The sequence below is a fragment of the Vidua chalybeata genome, chromosome 6, assembly GCF_026979565.1.
Source record: "Vidua chalybeata isolate OUT-0048 chromosome 6, bVidCha1 merged haplotype, whole genome shotgun sequence".
Taxonomy (NCBI): Eukaryota; Metazoa; Chordata; class Aves; order Passeriformes; family Viduidae; genus Vidua; species Vidua chalybeata.
Window position 1 is genome coordinate 25,522,659 of NC_071535.1, and position 7,462 is coordinate 25,530,120.

A 7,462-nucleotide genomic window follows, 5' to 3' on the forward strand; every position below is an offset into this window, starting at 1 on the left:
AGTGACATGGTAGAAAGAGTTTTATTGTTTCCAGTATAAGCAGCTTTATTGGAAGTTAATTAAATTGAAAAAACATAACAGTGTCTGCAGGTTCAGAAATAACACATGGGATTTTCAAAGGAAATGGGGATGATCCCAGAACTCAGCCTCTTTTAAAAACAGATTTACTGTATTCTCAAATTTCAGCAGCCTTTCTGATATCTCCACATAACTGAAAAAGAGAGTTGGAGGATTGCGGGGAAACTGCTGGAATTTTACCTGGCTCCTATTAGCTTGCATCAGCTAAGAACAGGTTCTTCTACTTGAATGTGCTCTGCTTTTATTGTAATGCCTTAGACTTTGCACAGATTTTATTTCTACTGTACTGCACTCTATTCTTCATGCAAAGAACAGAGATCAAAATAAGGCAGCATCCAGAGCAGGGTTAATAGAGCAGCACTTCAGAGTAGTTAGAATAGGTGAGATCTCAGTGGAGAGGAAGGGAGCACAATATCTTTTACATGTGCCAGAGTGGCAGCTGGAGTGAAATCATACTTCCATTGAACTCAAAGGATGCCTGGTAAGGGATTTTTGACTAGGTGTTTCCTAAAGCTCTGCATCACCTCTACGTCTTCTGGTCTTTTTCCCTCTTTCTGGTTTCTGCTCCCCGTGCCCAGGCAGCTGCTGGCTGTGCTTTGGCTATTGTCATGGCACTGTTCTTCTGGCCCTAGGAACGAATCTCTCAGGCTCGATGGCAGAACCTCCACCTCATTTTCTGCTTCTGAGTTACCTCTTATAGGCAGTAGCTTACAGCAAAGCAGCACGAGGCAAAAGACAAGTCTTTGGATGGCTGAAAGTGGACCTAGAGTCAGGAAAATATTAAGGGAGGAGTTTGGTGAGACTTTGGCCAAAGTCACATGTGAGTACCTCAGTGAGATCTCATGGAAGAGTAACTGTCCCTCTGGCTTCCCAAGGATCCCAGATCTAGGTTAGGACCAAATTCAGTCCCTGATGAGAGAGGGAAGGTGGGAACACAGCAGGTACTGTCCCCTTCTGAGGAGTGTTGGGGAAGACATTCAAAGAGAAATGGTGTAAGTCAAGTCAAAAGAAGGCAGCTGCCATCTAAATCAGAATCTGCAATCATGGGAGTATTTGAGATGTCTTAAAATGCCACATGGAAGTAGTGGGGAAATACCAGAGCTGAGGTACTGTTTAGAGGGAAATTCCAGGGCTAAATCCAGTTTGAATCTACATATGGGAAGCAGGAACTTTCCACGACCTTTAGGTAATGTCTAGTGGCCATGAAGTCCTAGGCAGACGGCCATGAACTGGTTTGCTGTCTTTTGGCCAATATAAGTTTATCCTGTGGAGGAAGGACTTAGTTACTGACAGAAAAAAAGTCACCATATACATTGAAAGAAAGCCTTGGAGACACTGACTGCTGTTGTGTATCTGATGCCAACTTGTTACCTGCTGCTGGTATCGGTTGCTATTGGAGAAACCTTCAGACTGCAAAACTGTGATGGTAGTTCTTCTGAATTTCATGTTATGTTCCACTTGCTTTGTTTCTCCATGGACATTAAACATCAACCAATCCAGCAGACACCTCATATTAATTTTATGCCCGTGAATATTTCAACCAGAGCATTTCCAGAATCCAGTACCTTGGATTGCAAACTCTTCAGGTCCATCTTCTCATTGAGTCATGTGATATACTAAGCACACTATTGGTGCACAGCTGATAAATTCTAACTCCCTGGAGACTCCCATTGGTCAAAGAAAAATGTATCCATGTTCAATAAAAGATTCTGTCACTCTCTTGCTGTTTGCAGCTCTCTCAGATTTATATATTCAGCTGATGATGAGGCATTCAGTGTAATGGGTGTGATGTGTCTTTCTTTGGATGGGATGACCACAAATGTTATTGAATTCCACCAGTCTGCTGATGGAAGACAAAATCTGTTCCCACACAATATCAGTAGTACCAGCGTAGGAAATAATACAGTATTTATTTATGTACAGGAGGCTGTAGATAAATTTCCCATATTGTGAGCCTTGTGGAATGCTGAACACTCATAAATGATGTACCAACTTTATCCTGGCAGAACTGGCAGATATAAACATAATGATGTTTCTGACTGGCTCAGTTTTACTGTCATCCAAATGGCCTAGTATATAATGTAAAAGCACGTCTGAGTCGGTGAATGCCCATTTTTGAGTGTAGCCAGATGGATTTCTACTGTGCAGGCCCTTGCTGATGTCTAAATTTGTCTCCCACACACTCTCTGTATCAGCATGGTTGGAAGAAAACCTTTATTTAAGCTGGTTATGGAAGCTCCATGCTTGTGTTTACAAATTTTCTGATGTTCAGCCAAAATGCTGGCTTTATTCCTTGCCAGATAGAGAGAAACACTTTAACAATTATTTTTATAAAAAAAACACAGCCTAAGTGGGGAGTGGAGTTTCTACTCTTTGGCTTCACCTGGGGTGATGTAGGCAGTGTGCCCTTATCCTATTTCTTAGCATCGGGGAGGTGGTTTTCTCCAGCTCTTCTCTTTGAGTAGCTCATCTGGAATTTTTTAAAACTACCGATGCAAGATTTTTGGTTGTTAGGTACATACCCACCTCCCTCTCAAGGATGGTGGGGACTCTTAAATCCTGTTGGGAGGAAGCTGAGATGTTTCAGGGTCAAGCAAGGATATCATCAGAGCAACCTTTGACTGAGGAACTTTAGAATCTCTCAAGCTAAGGGAGATGAAATTCACAGGTGGGATTATTAAACTCAGAGCTTGTTTCTAAAGTGCCATGTTGAAATGTTGATAGGATTTAAAATCCATAATGTTTATCCTATGTTCTTTTAGCCGTACCTTTTTTTTTCTAGATCCCCCTGCTTTTTGTTTAGTCCAATTATACTTTTTTTCTTTTTTCTTTTTCTGTGTTAAATCCATTTGTTATAGATGAGGAAAAGAACATGGCAAGTCACCAGTCCTGACTTATCCTCTTTACCACTGGGTTTTCTTTTCTGCCTTATCTGGACACATTTTCACATATTGTTCTCAATTTCTGGAAAAGCAGAAGGAAATAGACCCTCATTCTGTCACATCATAATATACCTGAAGTGGTTATAGGATATGTTGCCAGTACTGTTAATATTTTGCTTTGTTGAGCATTTCATTCAGTCTGCCACTTTGCTATCGAATTTGTATGAATTTCTGACTGTGATCTTTCATCCATTTTTCCTATTTCTCTTACCTATTCCTAGCATATGTTTCTTTCCAGTTAGATTCGTCTTCATTTTCAAATGGCTGAATATTTTCCCTTTTAGATATAATATTTTTTTCTCTTCTCCTTCTCGGGCTTTTCTCTTTCTCTTCCTGACTACTCTTTGCCAGTGTGTTACATCAGCTTGACCTTGCTTGTTATCATGTGGATGCAGCAGTTTACTCTTCCTGTTCTCCAAAGTCCTTTCACACCTACTTTGCTGCTGAATACATCTTCATCCCTTCTGCATCCCTGGCATAAGAGGATTTGTTCAGGCTCTGCAGCCTTCAAGTCAAAGATGAAAAAAAAGCTGGAGTGGGGGTGGGTGGTAGGAGGTGAGGTTGGAGCCTGGGGGAGGTTTTGGGGAGTGCCAGCCTCTGTGAGCAGAGACCTGCAAAGAGAGATGCCAAGATTTACTGTGCTGGGTACGACAGGGAGAGCTGAATTCCCTGCCTGTCTTTAGCCCTTACTGCCTAGGGACACCCAAGCATGCCAAAACAAGGCAAGAGTGCTGTATTTTAATGCAGGTGAGTAATGGTGATGTGACAAGCATCACATCCGCTCATTTTGTTTTGCCCAGACTAGAAATTCTGACAAGACTTAAAGTCAGGAATCCAAGTCTAAGTAGTAATGGGATCTTCACTGTTAGTGCTTTTTAAACAACATAGTTTGGGTGTAGTAGCACAAATCCTTGCTGTCCTTCCTGGGTTGCATTGATGCACTGATAGACCCATATTACTTTCCAAGCTAATCAATGCCCAAGGTGATGTAAAATTTAGTATTGTATACTTATTGTGATATATCTTATAAACCCTATCTTGCAGTCTAAAGCTACTATTTTGCTTTCATTTGGTGGGACTGTGAAGCCTCAGATAAATAGTTCATCTTGAGTCTCTGCCAGAATCTTTTTGCTTTACACTAGCTGAAGGTAAATTCAAGAAACAATGAACAAAAGATGTTATATGGTGGCTATTCTCATGGTGAGACAATTCCCAAGAGACAGTATCATTCAAGTAGATACATTTCCAAAATGGCCACTTGAAATTAGAGAGTTCTCACTGGAGAGACCTCAGTTACCCACCTTGCACAGTGGCAGCCACTTACCTATAGAAATAGAAGATTGTTTCTGCCAGTGAAAACATCTGGAGATAGTGAGAGGGCAATATTGGAGGCCAGGACAGAGCCTATAATGACAGCTAATGAAGCCAGAGAGAGACTTCTGCAATGAGCTCTAACCTCCTGTCACCCTGGTCCATGCTGCATGACTAGAACTAGAAAATAGACCTCAGTATCTTGTCAAAACTGCTCTGTAATGTTTGGTCTGAAGCTGCTTTGAAGGTGTGACCCTTTGTGGGATTTTTTTTTTTTTTGTTAAAGTAGAATGAAAAATGTTCTGTCACGTTCCAGGTTACAAACTATAGCTGGAGTAATAAAAGGTCACTTTGCCATTCAGCATCCATTTCCTATTCCTTTGAAGTCCAGCATTTACTAGCAAGTAAAGCATGATACTTCAAAAGTTTCACAGCAGTGTGGTGAGTCAGAGACATAAGTACATGAGTAAAATAACTGATTATCTGGTACTGTTTTTGCTGCTAAACAAAATAGGGCCTACCCTGGTTTTCTCTACATCTGTGCACTGTGCACTCTTCAAAGTTATCTCTGGCCATCTGTCCTGTATCTTTTATACAAGGATAAATATCTTTGAAGTGTGTGGAGAGGGGAAAAAACCACCTTCTTTTACCACCTCCTTTGCTTTGTTGCTTTCATTTGCTTGGGAGAATTAAAAAAAATATTTTATTACATATTTTCTGTCCCCTTCCTCTTTCCCTCTCTCTTTCCTCGACTTTTCATACTCTGGAAAGAGAAGAAATACCTAGGAAAAGGTGTTTGCTGTCCACAAGCAAAAGAAAAGACTTCACAAGGCTGCAGTGTTTCTTAAAAGGTAATTTCTTTTGCCAAGCTCCCCTTGTAATCAGGTAGAACCATCTGGAAACAAACAAGCAAACCAGCTTTCTCTGGTTACAGCCAGGAGGGAAAATGTCATTGAAATGATGGCAGAGCCTTTTCTCGGGGATTGATTTTGCGCACCGTGCCACGGCGTGAGGCCAGCCCCGCGCTGGGGACGATGCGCCCCGTGGGCTGCAGAGGGCAATCCAGCACAACTCGAGCTGCTCTGTCAGCCCTTGAAACAACTCTGACAACAAAAGCCAAAATTGTGCTCACGGTCTGGGGACTGTCAGGCTATGTTCTAGCGCAAGGATCAATCTCCTTTGTGCTCTGATTATGCATTGTGCAAAACTCCCCTTCGCAGCTGCTCCTGTATGTCCTGTGGGTGCACTGGAGCTGCCTGTTTTCTCACCAGCAGTTGCTTATGCTGCTGGAGAACCTGTGCTGGTGCTGAAGCGCTGCTTTAGAGACTGTCTGTCCTGCTGTGGGCTCCTGGCCGGTGCTCCCATGCTGTGTTGTCAGGGGGCTTGGTCATCTGGTGTTTTGTTTCCTCCAGTCACAGCCAAAATGGAAGGAATTTGGCAAGTGGACTTACAGTAAGCACGAGTTCTGGAAACAGTTACGTTGGGTTCCAAAGAGTGGTCAAAGCCTATTGGTGAAGGGGGACATGATGCAAGGGCAAAGGCGTGAGAGCTGTGAGGAAAAGTGGGGCAGCAGCTGTGACAGCATCTGGGTTTTCTGTTTTAGTCCCTAACACACTTGATGCACAACAGTGAAGTGTCTTCTCCTGCTCCAGGTTTGCAATGGGATGATTGAGTAGTGCTCAGGGACAAAGTGGCTGTGTCGAAGGCAGGGCAGCCATCTGTGCTAGTTTCAGCTGGGGTAGAGTTCACTTTCTTCACAGTGGCTCTGTTTTGGATTTGTGCTGAGCAAAGGGTTGATAATAGAGAGATGTTTTTGTTATTGCTAAGTGGGGCTTACACACAGCCAAGGCCTTTTCTGCCATGCTGGTGAGGGGCTGGGTGTACATGGCAGGCTGGGAGGAGACACAGCTGGGACAGGTGACACAAACTGACCAAAGGGATATTCCAAAGCATAAAACATCATGCTCAGTATGGAAGGGAGAGACATTTGGAGTGATGTGATTTGGCTTCCCAAGTCAATGTTATGTGTGATGGGGCCCTGCTCTCCTGGAGAAGGCTGAACTTCTGCCTGCCCACACCTGTGGGAAGTAGTGAATAAATTCCTTGTTTTCCTTTGCTTGTCTGCATGGTTTTTGCTCGTCCTGTTAAACTGTCTTCATCTCAATCCACAAGTCTCCTAGCTTGTCCCCTTCCAATTCTCTCCCTGTTCTTGCAGGTGAGGGAGTGAGCAAGTGGCTGCACAGGTCTTGGTTGCTGGCTGGGGTTAAGCCATGACACCATCCCAGCACTCTCCAGAGATTGAGATGAAATTAGGCAGGAGATTTGTTGAGATTCTCCTCCTCTAATTCCCTTGTGCAGGCTTATTGAGAGCCTTCTCACTTGTTCAGTTTCTGCCTCTGCATGCGGATTGCAGGCACTTTCTCCTGAGCTGTTGCCCACTTGGCAGCATTGTCCTTGGGTAATTTGTTTTGCTTGCCTTTGCTCTTGAGTGCTGCAGGTGTTTCTGGTGGGTGCTGGGCACACAGCTCACCATCACTCCTGCTGGTGGACACAAGCAGAAGTGGTTAGATTTGAATTGTCCATAGAAGTCCCTGTACAATCTTCACATTTCCTAACAGTGGCACCAGAAAAGCTCTGCATGAGACTGAAGAGCCTTTCTGATGGCAGTGGAGAGAATGTTGGTAAGAAGGGTCTTCTGAACCTGAGCAAGCTGAATGGTGAGAAGAGGAGGGCTCAGCACCTCCTGGGTGCTTCTCACCTGCATGGAGAAAGTAGAGGGGAACTCCCCATAGCAGCCCTTGTGCTGTGAGGTCATTGAGCAGTGGAATTTATTGCACTTCATTTGTATCTCATGGTGAGGCTCTCTCTTGCCCAACAGAATGCAAAGTTTCATCAAAACTTGTCCATGTGGTTACAGCATGTATAAAATATCTCCAGTGTAGATTTTCTGGCATCATATGATACTTGTTTTAGCAGAAGTGTTACGCTCTTGTCAGATTTGGTTAAAAATGGAAAACAGGTTTGACATTACTGGAAACAAGTAGAACTTGAAAATTCAGATAGTGCAGTCAAATCAACTGCATCGCTTCAGGAAGTTGGATTAAACATGAATAAGTGATGTTTTTATTAAG

The 7,462-nt window shown here is 43.2% G+C and overlaps 1 long non-coding RNA gene across 1 annotated transcript; it reads right to left on the reverse strand.

The window, feature by feature from the left end:
* Positions 1-5,169: 5,169 nt before the first annotated feature.
* LOC128789891 (uncharacterized) lies at positions 5,170-7,077 on the reverse strand. The gene is made up of 2 exons (XR_008431567.1): positions 7,033-7,077; positions 5,170-6,869 (listed from the first exon to the last, which is right to left on the reverse strand). It is a non-coding gene; the product is annotated as an uncharacterized LOC128789891 (long non-coding RNA).
* Between the last annotated feature and the right edge of the window lie 385 nt (positions 7,078-7,462).